This window comes from Theobroma cacao, chromosome 1 (genome assembly GCF_053813885.1).
Source record: "Theobroma cacao isolate CCN51 chromosome 1, ASM5381388v1, whole genome shotgun sequence".
Lineage (NCBI taxonomy): Eukaryota > Viridiplantae > Streptophyta > Magnoliopsida > Malvales > Malvaceae > Theobroma > Theobroma cacao.
In genome coordinates, this window is record NC_142639.1 from 27,085,778 (window position 1) to 27,105,928 (window position 20,151).

The window sequence follows — 20,151 nt, forward strand, 5'->3', positions numbered from 1 at the left end:
AAATGTAAGAAAATTCAACTTAAAATCAATAATGAGACTATAAAACTATTTAAATCGAGTAATAAGGCTTTCGAAGGCATGGGTGACTATAAAAGGACTTTTCCTTTCAACGGAGGGTTTTAACCTCACGTTTCTCGAGGTAAACATTCAATTATAATCTTTTTTAACCAAAAATGTAAGAAAATTCAACTTAAAATCAATAATGAGACTATAAAACTATTTAAATCGAGTAATAAGGCTTTCGAAGGCATGGGTGACTATAAAAGGACTTTTCCTTTCAACGGAGGGTTTTAACCTCACGTTTCTCGAGGTAAACATTCAATTATAATCTTTTTTAACCAAAAATGTAAGAAAATTCAACTTAAAATCAATAATGAGACTATAAAACTATTTAAATCGAGTAATAAGGCTTTCGAAGGCATTGGTGACTATAAATAGACTTTTTCTTTCCACGGAGGGTTTTAAGGTCACGTTTCTCGAGGTAAACATTCAATTATAATCTTTTTTAACCAAAAATGTAAGAAAATTCAACTTAAAATCAATAATGAGACTATAAAACTATTTAAATCGAGTAATAAGGCTTTCGAAGGCATGGGTGACTATAAAAGGACTTTTCCTTTCAACGGAGGGTTTTAACCTCACGTTTCTCGAGGTAAACATTCAATTATAATCTTTTTTAACCAAAAATGTAAGAAAATTCAACTTAAAATCAATAATGAGACTATAAAACTATTTAAATCGAGTAATAAGGCTTTCGAAGGCATTGGTGACTATAAATAGACTTTTTCTTTCCACGGAGGGTTTTAAGGTCACGTTTCTCGAGGTAAACATTCAATTATAATCTTTTTTAACCAAAAATGTAAGAAAATTCAACTTAAAATCAATAATGAGACTATAAAACTATTTAAATCGAGTAATAAGGCTTTCGAAGGCATTGGTGACTATAAAAGGACTTTTCCTTTCAACGGAGGGTTTTAACCTCACGTTTCTCGAGGTAAACATTCAATTATAATCTTTTTTAACCAAAAATGTAAGAAAATTCAACTTAAAATCAATAATGAGACTATAAAACTATTTAAATCGAGTAATAAGGCTTTCGAAGGCATTGGTGACTATAAATAGACTTTTTCTTTCCACGGAGGGTTTTAAGGTCACGTTTCTCCAGGTAAACATTCAATTATAATCTTTTTTAACCAAAAATGTAAGAAAATTCAACTTAAAATCAATAATGAGACTATAAAACTATTTAAATCGAGTAATAAGGCTTTCGAAGGCATTGGTGACTATAAATGGACTTTTTCTTTCCACGGAGGGTTTTAAGGTCACGTTTCTCGAGGTAAACATTCAATTATAATCTTTCTTAACCAAAAATGTAAGAAAATTCAACTTAAAATCAATAATGAGACTATAAAACTATTTAAATCGAGTAATAAGGCTTTCGAAGGAATGGGTGACTATAAAAGGACTTTTCCTTTCAACGGAGGGTTTTAACCTCACGTTTCTTGAGGTAAACATTCAATTATAATCTTTTTTAACCAAAAATGTAAGAAAATTCAACTTAAAATCAATAATGAGACTATAAAACTATTTAAATCGAGTAATAAAGCTTTTAAAGGCATGGGTGACTATAAAAGGACTTTTCCTTTCAACGGAGGGTTTTAACCTCACGTTTCTCGAGGTAAACATTCAATTATAATCTCTTTTAACCAAAAATGTAAGAAAATTCAACTTAAAATCAATAATGAGACTATAAAACTATTTAAATCGAGTAATAAGGCTTTCGAAGGCATGGGTGACTATAAAAGGACTTTTCCTTTCAACGGAGGGTTTTAACCTTACGTTTCTCAAGGTAAACATTCAATTATAATCTTTTTTAACCAAAAATGTAAGAAAATTCAACTTAAAATCAATAATGAGACTATAAAACTATTTAAATCGAGTAATAAGGCTTTCGAAGGCATGGGTGACTATAAAAGGACTTTTCCTTTCAACGGAGGGTTTTAACCTCACGTTTCTCGAGGTAAACATTCAATTATAATCTTTTTTAACCAAAAATGTAAGAAAATTCAACTTAAAATCAATAATGAGACTATAAAACTATTTAAATCGAGTAATAAGGCTTTCGAAGGCATGGGTGACTATAAAAGGACTTTTCCTTTCAACGGAGGGTTTTAACCTCACGTTTCTCGAGGTAAACATTCAATTATAATCTTTTTTAACCAAAAATGTAAGAAAATTCAACTTAAAATCAATAATGAGACTATAAAACTATTTAAATCGAGTAATAAGGCTTTCGAAGGCATTGGTGACTATAAATAGACTTTTTCTTTCCACGGAGGGTTTTAAGGTCACGTTTCTCAAGGTAAACATTCAATTATAATCTTTTTTAACCAAAAATGTAAGAAAATTCAACTTAAAATCAATAATGAGACTATAAAACTATTTAAATCGAGTAATAAGGCTTTCGAAGGCATTGGTGACTATAAAAGGACTTTTCCTTTCAACGGAGGGTTTTAACCTCACGTTTCTCGAGGTAAACATTCAATTATAATCTTTTTTAACCAAAAATGTAAGAAAATTCAACTTAAAATCAATAATGAGACTATAAAACTATTTAAATCGAGTAATAAGGCTTTCGAAGGCATTGGTGACTATAAATAGACTTTTTCTTTCCACGGAGGGTTTTAAGGTCACGTTTCTCGAGGTAAACATTCAATTATAATCTTTTTTAACCAAAAATGTAAGAAAATTCAACTTAAAATCAATAATGAGACTATAAAACTATTTAAATCGAGTAATAAGGCTTTCGAAGGCATTGGTGACTATAAATGGACTTTTTCTTTCCACGGAGGGTTTTAAGGTCACGTTTCTCGAGGTAAACATTCAATTATAATCTTTCTTAACCAAAAATGTAAGAAAATTCAACTTAAAATCAATAATGAGACTATAAAACTATTTAAATCGAGTAATAAGGCTTTCGAAGGAATGGGTGACTATAAAAGGACTTTTCCTTTCAACGGAGGGTTTTAACCTCACGTTTCTTGAGGTAAACATTCAATTATAATCTTTTTTAACCAAAAATGTAAGAAAATTCAACTTAAAATCAATAATGAGACTATAAAACTATTTAAATCGAGTAATAAGGCTTTCGAAGGCATTGGTGACTATAAATAGACTTTTTCTTTCCACGGAGGGTTTTAAGGTCACGTTTCTCGAGGTAAACATTCAATTATAATCTTTTTTAACCAAAAATGTAAGAAAATTCAACTTAAAATCAATAATGAGACTATAAAACTATTTAAATCGAGTAATAAAGCTTTTAAAGGCATGGGTGACTATAAAAGGACTTTTCCTTTCAACGGAGGGTTTTAACCTCACGTTTCTCGAGGTAAACATTCAATTATAATCTTTTTTAACCAAAAATGTAAGAAAATTCAACTTAAAATCAATAATGAGACTATAAAACTATTTAAATCGAGTAATAAGGCTTTCGAAGGCAAGGGTGACTATAAAAGGACTTTTCCTTTCAACGGAGGGTTTTAACCTCACGTTTCTTGAGGTAAACATTCAATTATAATCTTTTTTAACCAAAAATGTAAGAAAATTCAACTTCAAATCAATAATGAGAATATAAAACTATTTAAATCGAGTAATAAGGCTTTCGAAGGCATGGGTGACTATAAAAGGACTTTTCCTTTCAACGAAGGGTTTTAACCTCACGTTTCTTGAGGTAAACATTCAATTATAATCTTTTTTAACCAAAAATGTAAGAAAATTCAACTTAAAATCAATAATGAGACTATAAAACTATTTAAATCGAGTAATAAGGCTTTCGAAGGCATTGGTGACTATAAATGGACTTTTCCTTTCAATGGAGTATTTTAAGCCCACGTTTCTCGAGGTAAACATTCAATTATAATCTTTTTTAACCAAAAATGTAAGAAAATTCAACTTAAAATCAATAATGAGACTATAAAACTATTTAAATCGAGTAATAAGGCTTTCGAAGGCATGGGTGACTATAAAAGGACTTTTCCTTTCAACGGAGGGTTTTAACCTCACGTTTCTCGAGGTAAACATTCAATTATAATCTTTTTTAACCAAAAATGTAAGAAAATTCAACTTAAAATCAATAATGAGACTATAAAACTATTTAAATCGAGTAATAAGGCTTTCGAAGGCATGGGTGACTATAAAAGGACTTTTCCTTTCAACGGAGGGTTTTAACCTCACGTTTCTCGAGGTAAACATTCAATTATAATCTTTTTTAACCAAAAATGTAAGAAAATTCTACTTAAAATCAATAATGAGACTATAAAACTATTTAAATCGAGTAATAAGGCTTTCGAAGGCATTGGTGACTATAAATAGACTTTTTCTTTCCACGGAGGGTTTTAAGGTCACGTTTCTCGAGGTAAACATTCAATTATAATCTTTTTTAACCAAAAATGTAAGAAAATTCAACTTAAAATCAATAATGAGACTATAAAACTATTTAAATCGAGTAATAAAGCTTTTAAAGGCATGGGTGACTATAAAAGGACTTTTCCTTTCAACGGAGGGTTTTAACCTCACGTTTCTCGAGGTAAACATTCAATTATAATCTTTTTTAACCAAAAATGTAAGAAAATTCAACTGAAAATCAATAATGAGACTATAAAACTATTTAAATCGAGTAATAAGGCTTTCGAAGGCATGGGTGACTATAAAAGGACTTTTCCTTTCAACGGAGGGTTTTAACCTCACGTTTCTTGAGGTAAACATTCAATTATAATCTTTTTTAACCAAAAATGTAAGAAAATTCAACTTAAAATCAATAATGAGAATATAAAACTATTTAAATCGAGTAATAAGGCTTTCGAAGGCATGGGTGACTATAAAAGGACTTTTCCTTTCAACGAAGGGTTTTAACCTCACGTTTCTTGAGGTAAACATTCAATTATAATCTTTTTTAACCAAAAATGTAAGAAAATTCAACTTAAAGTCAATAATGAGACTATAAAACTATTTAAATCGAGTAATAAGGCTTTCGAAGGCATTGGTGACTATAAATGGACTTTTTCTTTCCACGGAGGGTTTTAAGGTCACGTTTCTCGAGGTAAACATTCAATTACAATCTTTCTTAACCAAAAATATAAGAAAATTCAACTTAAAATCATCAATGAGACTATAAAATTATTTAAATCGAGTAATAAGGCTTTCGAAGGCATGGGTGACTATAAAAGGACTTTTCCTTTCAACGGAGGGTTTTAACCTCACGTTTCTAGAGGTAAACATTCAATTATAATCTTCTTTAACGAAAAATGTAAGAAAATTCAACTTAAAATCAATAATGAGACTATAAAACTATTTAAATCGAGTAATAAGGCTTTTAAAGGGATGGGTGACTATAAAAGGACTTTTCCTTTCAACGGAGGGTTTTAACCTCACGTTTCTTGAGGTAAGCATTCAAATATAATCTTTTTTAATAAAAAATGTAAGAAAATTCAACTTAATATCAATAATTAGACTATAAAACTATTTAAATCGAGTAATAAGGCTTTCGAAGGCATTGGTGACTATAAATGGACTTTTCCTTTCAACGGAGGGTTTTAACCTCACGTTTCGCGAGGTAAACATTCAAGTATAATCTTTTTTAACCAAAAATGTAAGAAAATTCAACTTAAAATCAATAATGAGACTATAAAACTATTTAAATCGAGTAATAAGGCTTTCGAAGGCATGGGTGACTATAAAAGGACATTTCCTTTCAACGGAGGGTTTTAACCTCACGTTTCTCGAGGTAAACATTCAAGTATAATCTTTTTTAACAAAAAATGTAAGAAAATTCAACTTAAAATCAATAATGAGACTATAAAACTATTTAAATCGAGTAATAAGGCTTTCGAAGGCATCGGTGACTATAAATGGACTTTTCCTTTCAATGGAGTATTTTAAGCCCACGTTTCTCGAGGTAAACATTCAATTATAATCTTTTTTAACCAAAAATGTAAGAAAATTCAACTTAAAATCAATAATGAGAATATAAAACTATTTAAATCGAGTAATAAGGCTTTCGAAGGCATTGGTGGCTATAAATGGACTTTTTCTTTCCACGCAGGGTTTTAAGGTCACGTTTCTCGAGGTAAACATTCAATTATAATCTTTCTTAACCAAAAATATAAGAAAATTCAACTTAAAATCAATAATAAGACTATAAAATTATTTAAATCGAGTAATAAGGCTTTCGAAGGCATGGGTGACTATAAAAGGACTTTTCCTTTCAACGGAGGGTTTTAACCTCACGTTTCTCGAGGTAAACATTCAATTATAATCTTCTTTAACCAAAAATGTAAGAAAATTCAACTTAAAATCAATAATGAGACTATAAAACTATTTAAATCGAGTAATAAGGCTTTTAATGGCATGGGTGACTAGAAAAGGACTTTTCCTTTCAACGGAGGGTTTTAACCTCACGTTTCTCGAGGTAAGCATTCAATTATAATATTCTTTAACGAAAAATGTAAGAAAATTCAACTTAAAATCAATAATGAGACTATAAAACTATTTAAATCGAGTAATAAGGCTTTTAATGGCATGGGTGACTATAAAAGGACTTTTCCTTTCAACGGAGGGTTTTAACCTCACGTTTCTCGAGGTAAACATTCAATTATAATCTTTCTTAACCAAAAATATAAAAAAATTCAACTTAAAATCAATAATGAGACTATAAAATTCTTTAAATCGAGTAATAAGGCTTTCGAAGGCATGGGTGACTATAAAAGGACTTTTCCTTTCAACGGAGGGTTTTAACCACACTTTTCTGGAGGTAAACATTCAATTATAATCTTCTTTAACGAAAAATGTAAGAAAATTCAACTTAAAATCAATAATGAGACTATAAAACTATTTAAATCGAGTAATAAGGCTTTTAATGGCATGGGTGACTATAAAAGGACTTTTCCTTTCAACGGAGGGTTTTAACCTCACGTTTCTTGAGGTAAACATTCAATTATAATCTTTTTTAACCAAAAATGTAAGAAAATTCAACTTAAAATCAATAATGAGACTATAAAACTATTTAAATCGAGTAATAAGGCTTTCGAAGGCATCGGTGACTATAAATGGACTTTTTCTTTCCACGGAGGGTTTTAAGGTCACGTTTCTCGAGGTAAACATTCAATTACAATCTTTCTTAACCAAAAATATACGAAAATTCAACTTAAAATCATCAATGAGACTATAAAATTATTTAAATCGAGTAATAAGGCTTTCGAAGGCATGGGTGACTATAAAAGGACTTTTCCTTTCAACGGAGGGTTTTAACCTCACGTTTCTAGAGGTAAACATTCAATTATAATCTTCTTTAACGAAAAATGTAAGAAAATTCAACTTAAAATCAATAATGAGACTATAAAACTATTTAAATCGAGTAATAAGGCTTTTAAAGGGATGGGTGACTATAAAAGGACTTTTCCTTTCAACGGAGGGTTTTAACCTCACGTTTCTTGAGGTAAGCATTCAATTATAATCTTTTTTAATAAAAAATGTAAGAAAATTCAACTTAAAATCAATAATTAGACTATAAAACTATTTAAATCGAGTAATAAGGCTTTCGAAGGCATTGGTGACTATAAATGGACTTTTTCTTTCCACGGATGGTTTTAAGGTCACGTTTCTCGAGGTAAACATTCAATTAAAATCTTTTTTAACCAAAAATATAAGAAAATTCAACTTAAAATCAATAATGAGCCTATAAAACTATTTAAATTGAGTAATAAGGCTTTCGAAGGCATGGGTGACTATAAAAGGACTTTTCCTTTTAACGGAGGGTTTTAACCTCACGTTTCTCGAGGTAAACATTCAATTATAATCTTTTTTAACGAAAAATGTAAGAAAATTCAACTTAAAATCAATAATGAGACTATAAAACTATTTAAATCGAGTAATAAGGCTTTCGAAGGCATGGGTGACTATAAAAGGACTTTTCATTTCAACGGAGGGTTTTAACCTCACGTTTCTCGAGGTAAACATTCAATTATAATCTTTTTTAACCAAAAATGTAAGAAAATTCTACTTAAAATCAATAATGAGACTATAAAACTATTTAAATCGAGTAATAAGGCTGTCGAAGGCATGGGTGACTATAAAAGGACTTTTCCTTTCAACGGAGGGTTTTAACCTCACGTTTCTCGAGGTAAACATTCAATTATAATCTTTTTTAACCAAAAATATAAGAAAATTCAACTTAAAATCAATAATGAGGCTATAAAACTATTTAAATCGAGTAATAAGGCTTTCGAAGGCATGCGTGACTATAAAAAGACTTTTCCTTTCAACGGAGGGTTTTAGCCTCACGTTTCTCGAGGTTAACATTCAATTATAATCTTTTTTAACCAAAAATGTAAGAAAATTCAACTTAAAATAAAAAATGAGACTATAAAACTATTTAAATCGAGTAATAAGGCTTTCGAAGGCATTGGTGACTATAAATGGACTTTTTCTTTCCACAGAGTGTTTTAAGGTCATGTTTCTCGAGGTAAACATTCAATTATAATCTTTTATAACCAAAAATATGAAAAAATTCAACTTAAAATCAATAATGAGACTATAAAACTATTTAAATCGAGTAATAAGGCTTTCGAAGGAATGGGTGACTATAAAAGGACTTTTCCTTTCAACGGAGGGTTTTAACCTCACGTTTCTTGAGGTAAACATTCAATTATAATCTTTTTTAACCAAAAATGTAAGAAAATTCAACTTAAAATCAATAATGAGACTATAAAACTATTTAAATCGAGTAATAAGGCTTTCGAAGGCATGGGTGACTATAAAAGGACTTTTCCTTTCAACGGAGGGTTTTAACCTCACGTTTCTCGAGGTAAAGATTCAATTATAATCTTTTTTAACCAAAAATGTAAGAAAATTCAACTTAAAATCAATAATGAGACTATAAAACTATTTAAATCGAGTAATAAGGCTTTCGAAGGCATTGGTGACTATAAATGGACTTTTTCTTTCCACGGAGGGTTTTAAGGTCACGTTTCTCGAGGTAAACATTCAATTATAATCTTTCTTAACCAAAAATATAAGAAAATTCAACTTAAAATCAATAATGAGACTATAAAATTATTTAATTCGAGTAATAAGGCTTTCGAAAGCATGGGTGACTATAAAAAGACTTTTCCTTTCAACGGAGGGTTTTAACCTCACGTTTCTGGAGGTCAACATTCAATTATAATCTTTTTTAACCAAAAATGTAAGAAAATTCAACTTGAAATCAATAATGAGACTATAAAACTTATTAAATCGAGTAATAAGGCTTTCGAAGGCATGGGTGACTATAAAAGGACTTTTCCTTTCAACGGAGGGTTTTAAACTCACGTTTCTCGAGGTAAACATTCAATTATAATCTTTTTTAACCAAAAATGTAAGAAAATTCAACTTAAAATCAATAATGAGACTATAAAACTATTTAAATCGAGTAATAAGGCTTTCGAAGGCATGGGTGACTATAAAAGGACTTTTCCTTTCAACGGAGGGTTTTAACCTCACGTTTCTCGAGGTAAAGATTCAATTATAATCTTTTTTAACCAAAAATGTAAGAAAATTCTACTTAAAATCAATAATGAGATTATAAAACTATTTAAATCGAGTAATAAGGCTTTCGAAGACATGGGTGACTATAAAAGGACTTTTCCTTTCAACGGAGGGTTTTAACCTCATGTTTCTCGAGGTAAACATTCAATTATAATCTTTTTTAACCAAAAATGTAAGAAAATTCAACTTAAAATCAATAATGAGACTATAAAACTATTTAAATCGAGTAATAAAGCTTTTAAAGGCATGGGTGACTATAAAAGGACTTTTCCTTTCAACGGAGGGTTTTAACCTCACGTTTCTCGAGGTAAACATTCAATTATAATCTTTTTTAACCAAAAATGTAAGAAAATTCAACTTAAAATCAATAATGAGACTATAAAACTATTTAAATCGAGTAATAAGGCTTTCGAAGGCATGGGTGACTATAAAAGGACTTTTCCTTTCAACGGAGGGTTTTAACCTCACGTTTCTCAAGGTAAACATTCAATTATAATCTTTTTTAACCAAAAATGTAAGAAAATTCAACTTAAAATCAATAATGAGACTATAAAACTATTTAAATCGAGTAATAAGGCTTTCGAAGGCATGGGTGACTATAAAAGGACTTTTCCTTTCAACGGAGGGTTTTAACCTCACGTTTCTCGAGGTAAACATTCAATTATAATCTTTTTTAACCAAAAATGTAAGAAAATTCAACTTAAAATCAATAATGAGACTATAAAACTATTTAAATCGAGTAATAAGGCTTTCGAAGGCATGGGTGACTATAAAAGGACTTTTCCTTTCAACGGAGGGTTTTAACCTCACGTTTCTCGAGGTAAAGATTCAATTATAATCTTTTTTAACCAAAAATGTAAGAAAATTCTACTTAAAATCAATAATGAGATTATAAAACTATTTAAATCGAGTAATAAGGCTTTCGAAGACATGGGTGACTATAAAAGGACTTTTCCTTTCAACGGAGGGTTTTAACCTCATGTTTCTCGAGGTAAACATTCAATTATAATCTTTTTTAACCAAAAATGTAAGAAAATTCAACTTAAAATCAATAATGAGACTATAAAACTATTTAAATCGAGTAATAAAGCTTTTAAAGGCATGGGTGACTATAAAAGGACTTTTCCTTTCAACGGAGGGTTTTAACCTCACGTTTCTCGAGGTAAACATTCAATTATAATCTTTTTTAACCAAAAATGTAAGAAAATTCAACTTAAAATCAATAATGAGACTATAAAACTATTTAAATCGAGTAATAAGGCTTTCGAAGGCATGGGTGACTATAAAAGGACTTTTCCTTTCAACGGAGGGTTTTAACCTCACGTTTCTCAAGGTAAACATTCAATTATAATCTTTTTTAACCAAAAATGTAAGAAAATTCAACTTAAAATCAATAATGAGACTATAAAACTATTTGAATCGAGTAATAAGGCTTTCGAAGGCATGGGTGACTATAAAAGGACTTTTCCTTTCAACGGAGGGTTTTAACCTCACGTTTCTCGAGGTAAACATTCAATTATAATCTTTTTTAACCAAAAATGTAAGAAAATTCAACTTAAAATCAATAATGAGACTATAAAACTATTTAAATCGAGTAATAAGGCTTTCGAAGGCATGGGTGACTATAAAAGGACTTTTCCTTTCAACGGAGGGTTTTAACCTCACGTTTCTCGAGGTAAACATTCAATTATAATCTTTTTTAACCAAAAATGTAAGAAAATTCAACTTAAAATCAATAATGAGACTATAAAACTATTTAAATCGAGTAATAAGGCTTTCGAAGGCATTGGTGACTATAAATAGACTTTTTCTTTCCACGGAGGGTTTTAAGGTCACGTTTCTCGAGGTAAACATTCAATTATAATCTTTTTTAACCAAAAATGTAAGAAAATTCAACTTAAAATCAATAATGAGACTATAAAACTATTTAAATCGAGTAATAAGGCTTTCGAAGGCATGGGTGACTATAAAAGGACTTTTCCTTTCAACGGAGGGTTTTAACCTCACGTTTCTCGAGGTAAACATTCAATTATAATCTTTTTTAACCAAAAATGTAAGAAAATTCAACTTAAAATCAATAATGAGACTATAAAACTATTTAAATCGAGTAATAAGGCTTTCGAAGGCATTGGTGACTATAAATAGACTTTTTCATTCCACGGAGGGTTTTAAGGTCACGTTTCTCGAGGTAAACATTCAATTATAATCTTTTTTAACCAAAAATGTAAGAAAATTCAACTTAAAATCAATAATGAGACTATAAAACTATTTAAATCGAGTAATAAGGCTTTCGAAGGCATTGGTGACTATAAAAGGACTTTTCCTTTCAACGGAGGGTTTTAACCTCACGTTTCTCGAGGTAAACATTCAATTATAATCTTTTTTAACCAAAAATGTAAGAAAATTCAACTTAAAATCAATAATGAGACTATAAAACTATTTAAATCGAGTAATAAGGCTTTCGAAGGCATTGGTGACTATAAATAGACTTTTTCTTTCCACGGAGGGTTTTAAGGTCACGTTTCTCGAGGTAAACATTCAATTATAATCTTTTTTAACCAAAAATGTAAGAAAATTCAACTTAAAATCAATAATGAGACTATAAAACTATTTAAATCGAGTAATAAGGCTTTCGAAGGCATTGGTGACTATAAATGGACTTTTTCTTTCCACGGAGGGTTTTAAGGTCACGTTTCTCGAGGTAAACATTCAATTATAATCTTTCTTAACCAAAAATGTAAGAAAATTCAACTTAAAATCAATAATGAGACTATAAAACTATTTAAATCGAGTAATACGGCTTTCGAAGGAATGGGTGACTATAAAAGGACTTTTCCTTTCAACGGAGGGTTTTAACCTCACGTTTCTTGAGGTAAACATTCAATTATAATCTTTTTTAACCAAAAATGTAAGAAAATTCAACTTAAAATCAATAATGAGACTATAAAACTATTTAAATCGAGTAATAAGGCTTTCGAAGGCATTGGTGACTATAAATAGACTTTTTCTTTCCACGGAGGGTTTTAAGGTCACGTTTCTCGAGGTAAACATTCAATTATAATCTTTTTTAACCAAAAATGTAAGAAAATTCAACTTAAAATCAATAATGAGACTATAAAACTATTTAAATCGAGTAATAAAGCTTTTAAAGGCATGGGTGACTATAAAAGGACTTTTCCTTTCAACGGAGGGTTTTAACCTCACGTTTCTCGAGGTAAACATTCAATTATAATCTTTTTTAACCAAAAATGTAAGAAAATTCAACTTAAAATCAATAATGAGACTATAAAACTATTTAAATCGAGTAATAAGGCTTTCGAAGGAAAGGGTGACTATAAAAGGACTTTTCCTTTCAACGGAGGGTTTTAACCTCACGTTTCTTGAGGTAAACATTCAATTATAATCTTTTTTAACCAAAAATGTAAGAAAATTCAACTTAAAATCAATAATGAGAATATAAAACTATTTAAATCGAGTAATAAGGCTTTCGAAGGCATGGGTGACTATAAAAGGACTTTTCCTTTCAACGAAGGGTTTTAACCTCACGTTTCTTGAGGTAAACATTCAATTATAATCTTTTTTAACCAAAAATGTAAGAAAATTCAACTTAAAATCAATAATGAGACTATAAAACTATTTAAATCGAGTAATAAGGCTTTCGAAGGCATTGGTGACTATAAATGGACTTTTCCTTTCAATGGAGTATTTTAAGCCCACGTTTCTCGAGGTAAACATTCAATTATAATCTTTTTTAACCAAAAATGTAGGAAAATTCAACTTAAAATCAATAATGAGACTATAAAACTATTTAAATCGAGTAATAAGGCTTTCGAAGGCATGGGTGACTATAAAAGGACTTTTCCTTTCAACGGAGGGTTTTAACCTCACGTTTCTCGAGGTAAACATTCAATTATAATCTTTTTTAACCAAAAATGTAAGAAAATTCAACTTAAAATCAATAATGAGACTATAAAACTATTTAAATCGAGTAATAAGGCTTTCGAAGGCATGGGTGACTATAAAAGGACTTTTCCTTTCAACGGAGGGTTTTAACCTCACGTTTCTCGAGGTAAACATTCAATTATAATCTTTTTTAACCAAAAATGTAAGAAAATTCAACTTAAAATCAATAATGAGACTATAAAACTATTTAAATCGAGTAATAAGGCTTTCGAAGGCATTGGTGACTATAAATAGACTTTTTCTTTCCACGGAGGGTTTTAAGGTCACGTTTCTCGAGGTAAACATTCAATTATAATCTTTTTTAACCAAAAATGTAAGAAAATTCAACTTAAAATCAATAATGAGACTATAAAACTATTTAAATCGAGTAATAAAGCTTTTAAAGGCATGGGTGACTATAAAAGGACTTTTCCTTTCAACGGAGGGTTTTAACCTCACGTTTCTCGAGGTAAACATTCAATTAGAATCTTTTTTAACCAAAAATGTAAGAAAATTCAACTGAAAATCAATAATGAGACTATAAAACTATTTAAATCGAGTAATAAGGCTTTCGAAGGCATGGGTGACTATAAAAGGACTTTTCCTTTCAACGGAGGGTTTTAACCTCACGTTTCTTGAGGTAAACATTCAATTATAATCTTTTTTAACCAAAAATGTAAGAAAATTCAACTTAAAATCAATAATGAGAATATAAAACTATTTAAATCGAGTAATAAGGCTTTCGAAGGCATGGGTGACTATAAAAGGACTTTTCATTTCAACGAAGGGTTTTAACCTCACGTTTCTTGAGGTAAACATTCAATTATAATCTTTTTTAACCAAAAATGTAAGAAAATTCAACTTAAAATCAATAATGAGACTATAAAACTATTTAAATCGAGTAATAAGGCTTTCGAAGGCATTGGTGACTATAAATGGACTTTTCCTTTCAATGGAGTATTTTAAGCCCACGTTTCTCGAGGTAAACATTCAATTATAATCTTTTTTAACCAAAAATGTAAGAAAATTCAACTTAAAATCAATAATTAGACTATAAAACTATTTAAATCGAGTAATAAGGCTTTCGAAGGCATTGGTGACTATAAATGGACTTTTTCTTTCAACGGAGGGTTTTAACCTCACGTTTCTCGAGGTAAACATTCAATTATAATCTTTTTTAACCAAAAATGTAAGAAAATTAAACTTAAAATCAATAATGAGACTATAAAACTATTTAAATCGAGTAATAAAGCTTTTAAAGGCATGGGTGACTATAAAAGGACTTTTCCTTTCAACGGAGGGTTTTAACCTCACGTTTCTCGAGGTAAACATTCAATTATAATCTTTTTTAACCAAAAATGTAAGAAAATTCAACTTAAAATCAATAATGAGACTATAAAACTATTTAAATCGAGTAATAAGGCTTTCGAAGGCATTGGTGACTATAAATGGACTTTTCCTTTCAATGGAGGGTTTTAAGCCCACGTTTCTCGAGGTAAACATTCAATTATAATCTTTTTTAACCAAAAATGTAAGAAAATTCAACTTAAAATCAATAATGAGACTATAAAACTATTTAAATCGAGTAATAAAGCTTTTAAAGGCATGGGTGACTATAAAAGGACTTTTCCTTTCAACGGAGGGTTTTAACCTCACGTTTCTCGAGGTAAACATTCAATTATAATCTTTTTTAACCAAAAATGTAAGAAAATTCAACTTAAAATCAATAATGAGACTATAAAACTATTTAAATCGAGTAATAAGGCTTTCGAAGGCATGGGTGACTATAAAAGGACTTTTCCTTTCAACGGAGGGTTTTAACCTCACGTTTCTCAAGGTAAACATTCAATTATAATCTTTTTTAACCAAAAATGTAAGAAAATTCAACTTAAAATCAATAATGAGACTATAAAACTATTTGAATCGAGTAATAAGGCTTTCGAAGGCATGGGTGACTATAAAAGGACTTTTCCTTTCAACGGAGGGTTTTAACCTCACGTTTCTCGAGGTAAACATTCAATTATAATCTTTTTTAACCAAAAATGTAAGAAAATTCAACTTAAAATCAATAATGAGACTATAAAACTATTTAAATCGAGTAATAAGGCTTTCGAAGGCATGGGTGACTATAAAAGGACTTTTCCTTTCAACGGAGGGTTTTAACCTCACGTTTCTCGAGGTAAACATTCAATTATAATCTTTTTTAACCAAAAATGTAAGAAAATTCAACTTAAAATCAATAATGAGACTATAAAACTATTTAAATCGAGTAATAAGGCTTTCGAAGGCATTGGTGACTATAAATAGACTTTTTCTTTCCACGGAGGGTTTTAAGGTCACGTTTCTCGAGGTAAACATTCAATTATAATCTTTTTTAACCAAAAATGTAAGAAAATTCAACTTAAAATCAATAATGAGACTATAAAACTATTTAAATCGAGTAATAAGGCTTTCGAAGGCATGGGTGACTATAAAAGGACTTTTCCTTTCAACGGAGGGTTTTAACCTCACGTTTCTCGAGGTAAACATTCAATTATAATCTTTTTTAACCAAAAATGTAAGAAAATTCAACTTAAAATCAATAATGAGACTATAAAACTATTTAAATCGAGTAATAAGGCTTTCGAAGGCATTGGTGACTATAAATAGACTTTTTCATTCCACGGAGGGTTTTAAGGTCACGTTTCTCGAGGTAAACATTCAATTATAATCTTTTTTAACCAAAAATGTAAGAAAATTCAACTTAAAATCAATAATGAGACTATAAAACTATTTAAATCGAGTAATAAGGCTTTCGAAGGCATTGGTGACTATAAAAGGACTTTTCCTTTCAACGGAGGGTTTTAACCTCACGTTTCTCGAGGTAAACATTCAATTATAATCTTTTTTAACCAAAAATGTAAGAAAATTCAACTTAAAATCAATAATGAGACTATAAAACTATTTAAATCGAGTAATAAGGCTTTCGAAGGCATTGGTGACTATAAATAGACTTTTTCTTTCCACGGAGGGTTTTAAGGTCACGTTTCTCGAGGTAAACATTCAATTATAATCTTTTTTAACCAAAAATGTAAGAAAATTCAACTTAAAATCAATAATGAGACTATAAAACTATTTAAATCGAGTAATAAGGCTTTCGAAGGCATTGGTGACTATAAATGGACTTTTTCTTTCCACGGAGGGTTTTAAGGTCACGTTTCTCGAGGTAAACATTCAATTATAATCTTTCTTAACCAAAAATGTAAGAAAATTCAACTTAAAATCAATAATGAGACTATAAAACTATTTAAATCGAGTAATACGGCTTTCGAAGGAATGGGTGACTATAAAAGGACTTTTCCTTTCAACGGAGGGTTTTAACCTCACGTTTCTTGAGGTAAACATTCAATTATAATCTTTTTTAACCAAAAATGTAAGAAAATTCAACTTAAAATCAATAATGAGACTATAAAACTATTTAAATCGAGTAATAAGGCTTTCGAAGGCATTGGTGACTATAAATAGACTTTTTCTTTCCACGGAGGGTTTTAAGGTCACGTTTCTCGAGGTAAACATTCAATTATAATCTTTTTTAACCAAAAATGTAAGAAAATTCAACTTAAAATCAATAATGAGACTATAAAACTATTTAAATCGAGTAATAAAGCTTTTAAAGGCATGGGTGACTATAAAAGGACTTTTCCTTTCAACGGAGGGTTTTAACCTCACGTTTCTCGAGGTAAACATTCAATTATAATCTTTTTTAACCAAAAATGTAAGAAAATTCAACTTAAAATCAATAATGAGACTATAAAACTATTTAAATCGAGTAATAAGGCTTTCGAAGGAAAGGGTGACTATAAAAGGACTTTTCCTTTCAACGGAGGGTTTTAACCTCACGTTTCTTGAGGTAAACATTCAATTATAATCTTTTTTAACCAAAAATGTAAGAAAATTCAACTTAAAATCAATAATGAGAATATAAAACTATTTAAATCGAGTAATAAGGCTTTCGAAGGCATGGGTGACTATAAAAGGACTTTTCCTTTCAACGAAGGGTTTTAACCTCACGTTTCTTGAGGTAAACATTCAATTATAATCTTTTTTAACCAAAAATGTAAGAAAATTCAACTTAAAATCAATAATGAGACTATAAAACTATTTAAATCGAGTAATAAGGCTTTCGAAGGCATTGGTGACTATAAATGGACTTTTCCTTTCAATGGAGTATTTTAAGCCCACGTTTCTCGAGGTAAACATTCAATTATAATCTTTTTTAACCAAAAATGTAGGAAAATTCAACTTAAAATCAATAATGAGACTATAAAACTATTTAAATCGAGTAATAAGGCTTTCGAAGGCATGGGTGACTATAAAAGGACTTTTCCTTTCAACGGAGGGTTTTAACCTCACGTTTCTCGAGGTAAACATTCAATTATAATCTTTTTTAACCAAAAATGTAAGAAAATTCAACTTAAAATCAATAATGAGACTATAAAACTATTTAAATCGAGTAATAAGGCTTTCGAAGGCATGGGTGACTATAAAAGGACTTTTCCTTTCAACGGAGGGTTTTAACCTCACGTTTCTCGAGGTAAACATTCAATTATAATCTTTTTTAACCAAAAATGTAAGAAAATTCAACTTAAAATCAATAATGAGACTATAAAACTATTTAAATCGAGTAATAAGGCTTTCGAAGGCATTGGTGACTATAAATAGACTTTTTCTTTCCACGGAGGGTTTTAAGGTCACGTTTCTCGAGGTAAACATTCAATTATAATCTTTTTTAACCAAAAATGTAAGAAAATTCAACTTAAAATCAATAATGAGACTATAAAACTATTTAAATCGAGTAATAAAGCTTTTAAAGGCATGGGTGACTATAAAAGGACTTTTCCTTTCAACGGAGGGTTTTAACCTCACGTTTCTCGAGGTAAACATTCAATTAGAATCTTTTTTAACCAAAAATGTAAGAAAATTCAACTGAAAATCAATAATGAGACTATAAAACTATTTAAATCGAGTAATAAGGCTTTCGAAGGCATGGGTGACTATAAAAGGACTTTTCCTTTCAACGGAGGGTTTTAACCTCACGTTTCTTGAGGTAAACATTCAATTATAATCTTTTTTAACCAAAAATGTAAGAAAATTCAACTTAAAATCAATAATGAGAATATAAAACTATTTAAATCGAGTAATAAGGCTTTCGAAGGCATGGGTGACTATAAAAGGACTTTTCATTTCAACGAAGGGTTTTAACCTCACGTTTCTTGAGGTAAACATTCAATTATAATCTTTTTTAACCAAAAATGTAAGAAAATTCAACTTAAAATCAATAATGAGACTATAAAACTATTTAAATCGAGTAATAAGGCTTTCGAAGGCATTGGTGACTATAAATGGACTTTTCCTTTCAATGGAGTATTTTAAGCCCACGTTTCTCGAGGTAAACATTCAATTATAATCTTTTTTAACCAAAAATGTAAGAAAATTCAACTTAAAATCAATAATTAGACTATAAAACTATTTAAATCGAGTAATAAGGCTTTCGAAGGCATTGGTGACTATAAATGGACTTTTTCTTTCAACGGAGGGTTTTAACCTCACGTTTCTCGAGGTAAACATTCAATTATAATCTTTTTTAACCAAAAATGTAAGAAAATTAAACTTAAAATCAATAATGAGACTATAAAACTATTTAAATCGAGTAATAAAGCTTTTAAAGGCATGGGTGACTATAAAAGGACTTTTCCTTTCAACGGAGGGTTTTAACCTCACGTTTCTCGAGGTAAACATTCAATTATAATCTTTTTTAACCAAAAATGTAAGAAAATTCAACTTAAAATCAATAATGAGACTATAAAACTATTTAAATCGAGTAATAAGGCTTTCGAAGGCATTGGTGACTATAAATGGACTTTTCCTTTCAATGGAGGGTTTTAAGCCCACGTTTCTCGAGGTAAACATTCAATTATAATCTTTTTTAACCAAAAATGTAAGAAAATTCAACTTAAAATCAATAATGAGACTATAAAACTATTTAAATCGAGTAATAAGGCTTTCGAAGGCATTGGTGACTATAAATGGACTTTTCCTTTCAATGGAGTATTTTAAGCCCACGTTTCTCGAGGTAAACATTCAATTATAATCTTTTTTAACCAAAAATGTAAGAAAATTCAACTTAAAATCAATAATTAGACTATAAAACTATTTAAATCGAGTAATAAGGCTTTCGAAGGCATTGGTGACTATAAATGAACTTTTTCTTTCAACGGAGGGTTTTAACCTCACGTTTCTCGAGGTAAACATTCAATTATAATCTTTTTTAACCAAAAATGTAAGAAAATTAAACTTAAAATCAATAATGAGACTATAAAACTATTTAAATCGAGTAATAAAGCTTTTAAAGGCATGGGTGACTATAAAAGGACTTTTCCTTTCAACGGAGGGTTTTAACCTCACGTTTCTCGAGGTAAACATTCAATTATAATCTTTTTCAACCAAAAATGTAAGAAAATTCAACTTAAAATCAATAATGAGACTATAAAACTATTTAAATCGAGTAATAAGGCTTTCGAAGGCATGGGTGACTATAAAAGGACTTTTCCTTTCAACGGAGGGTTTTAACCTCACGTTTCTTGAGGTAAA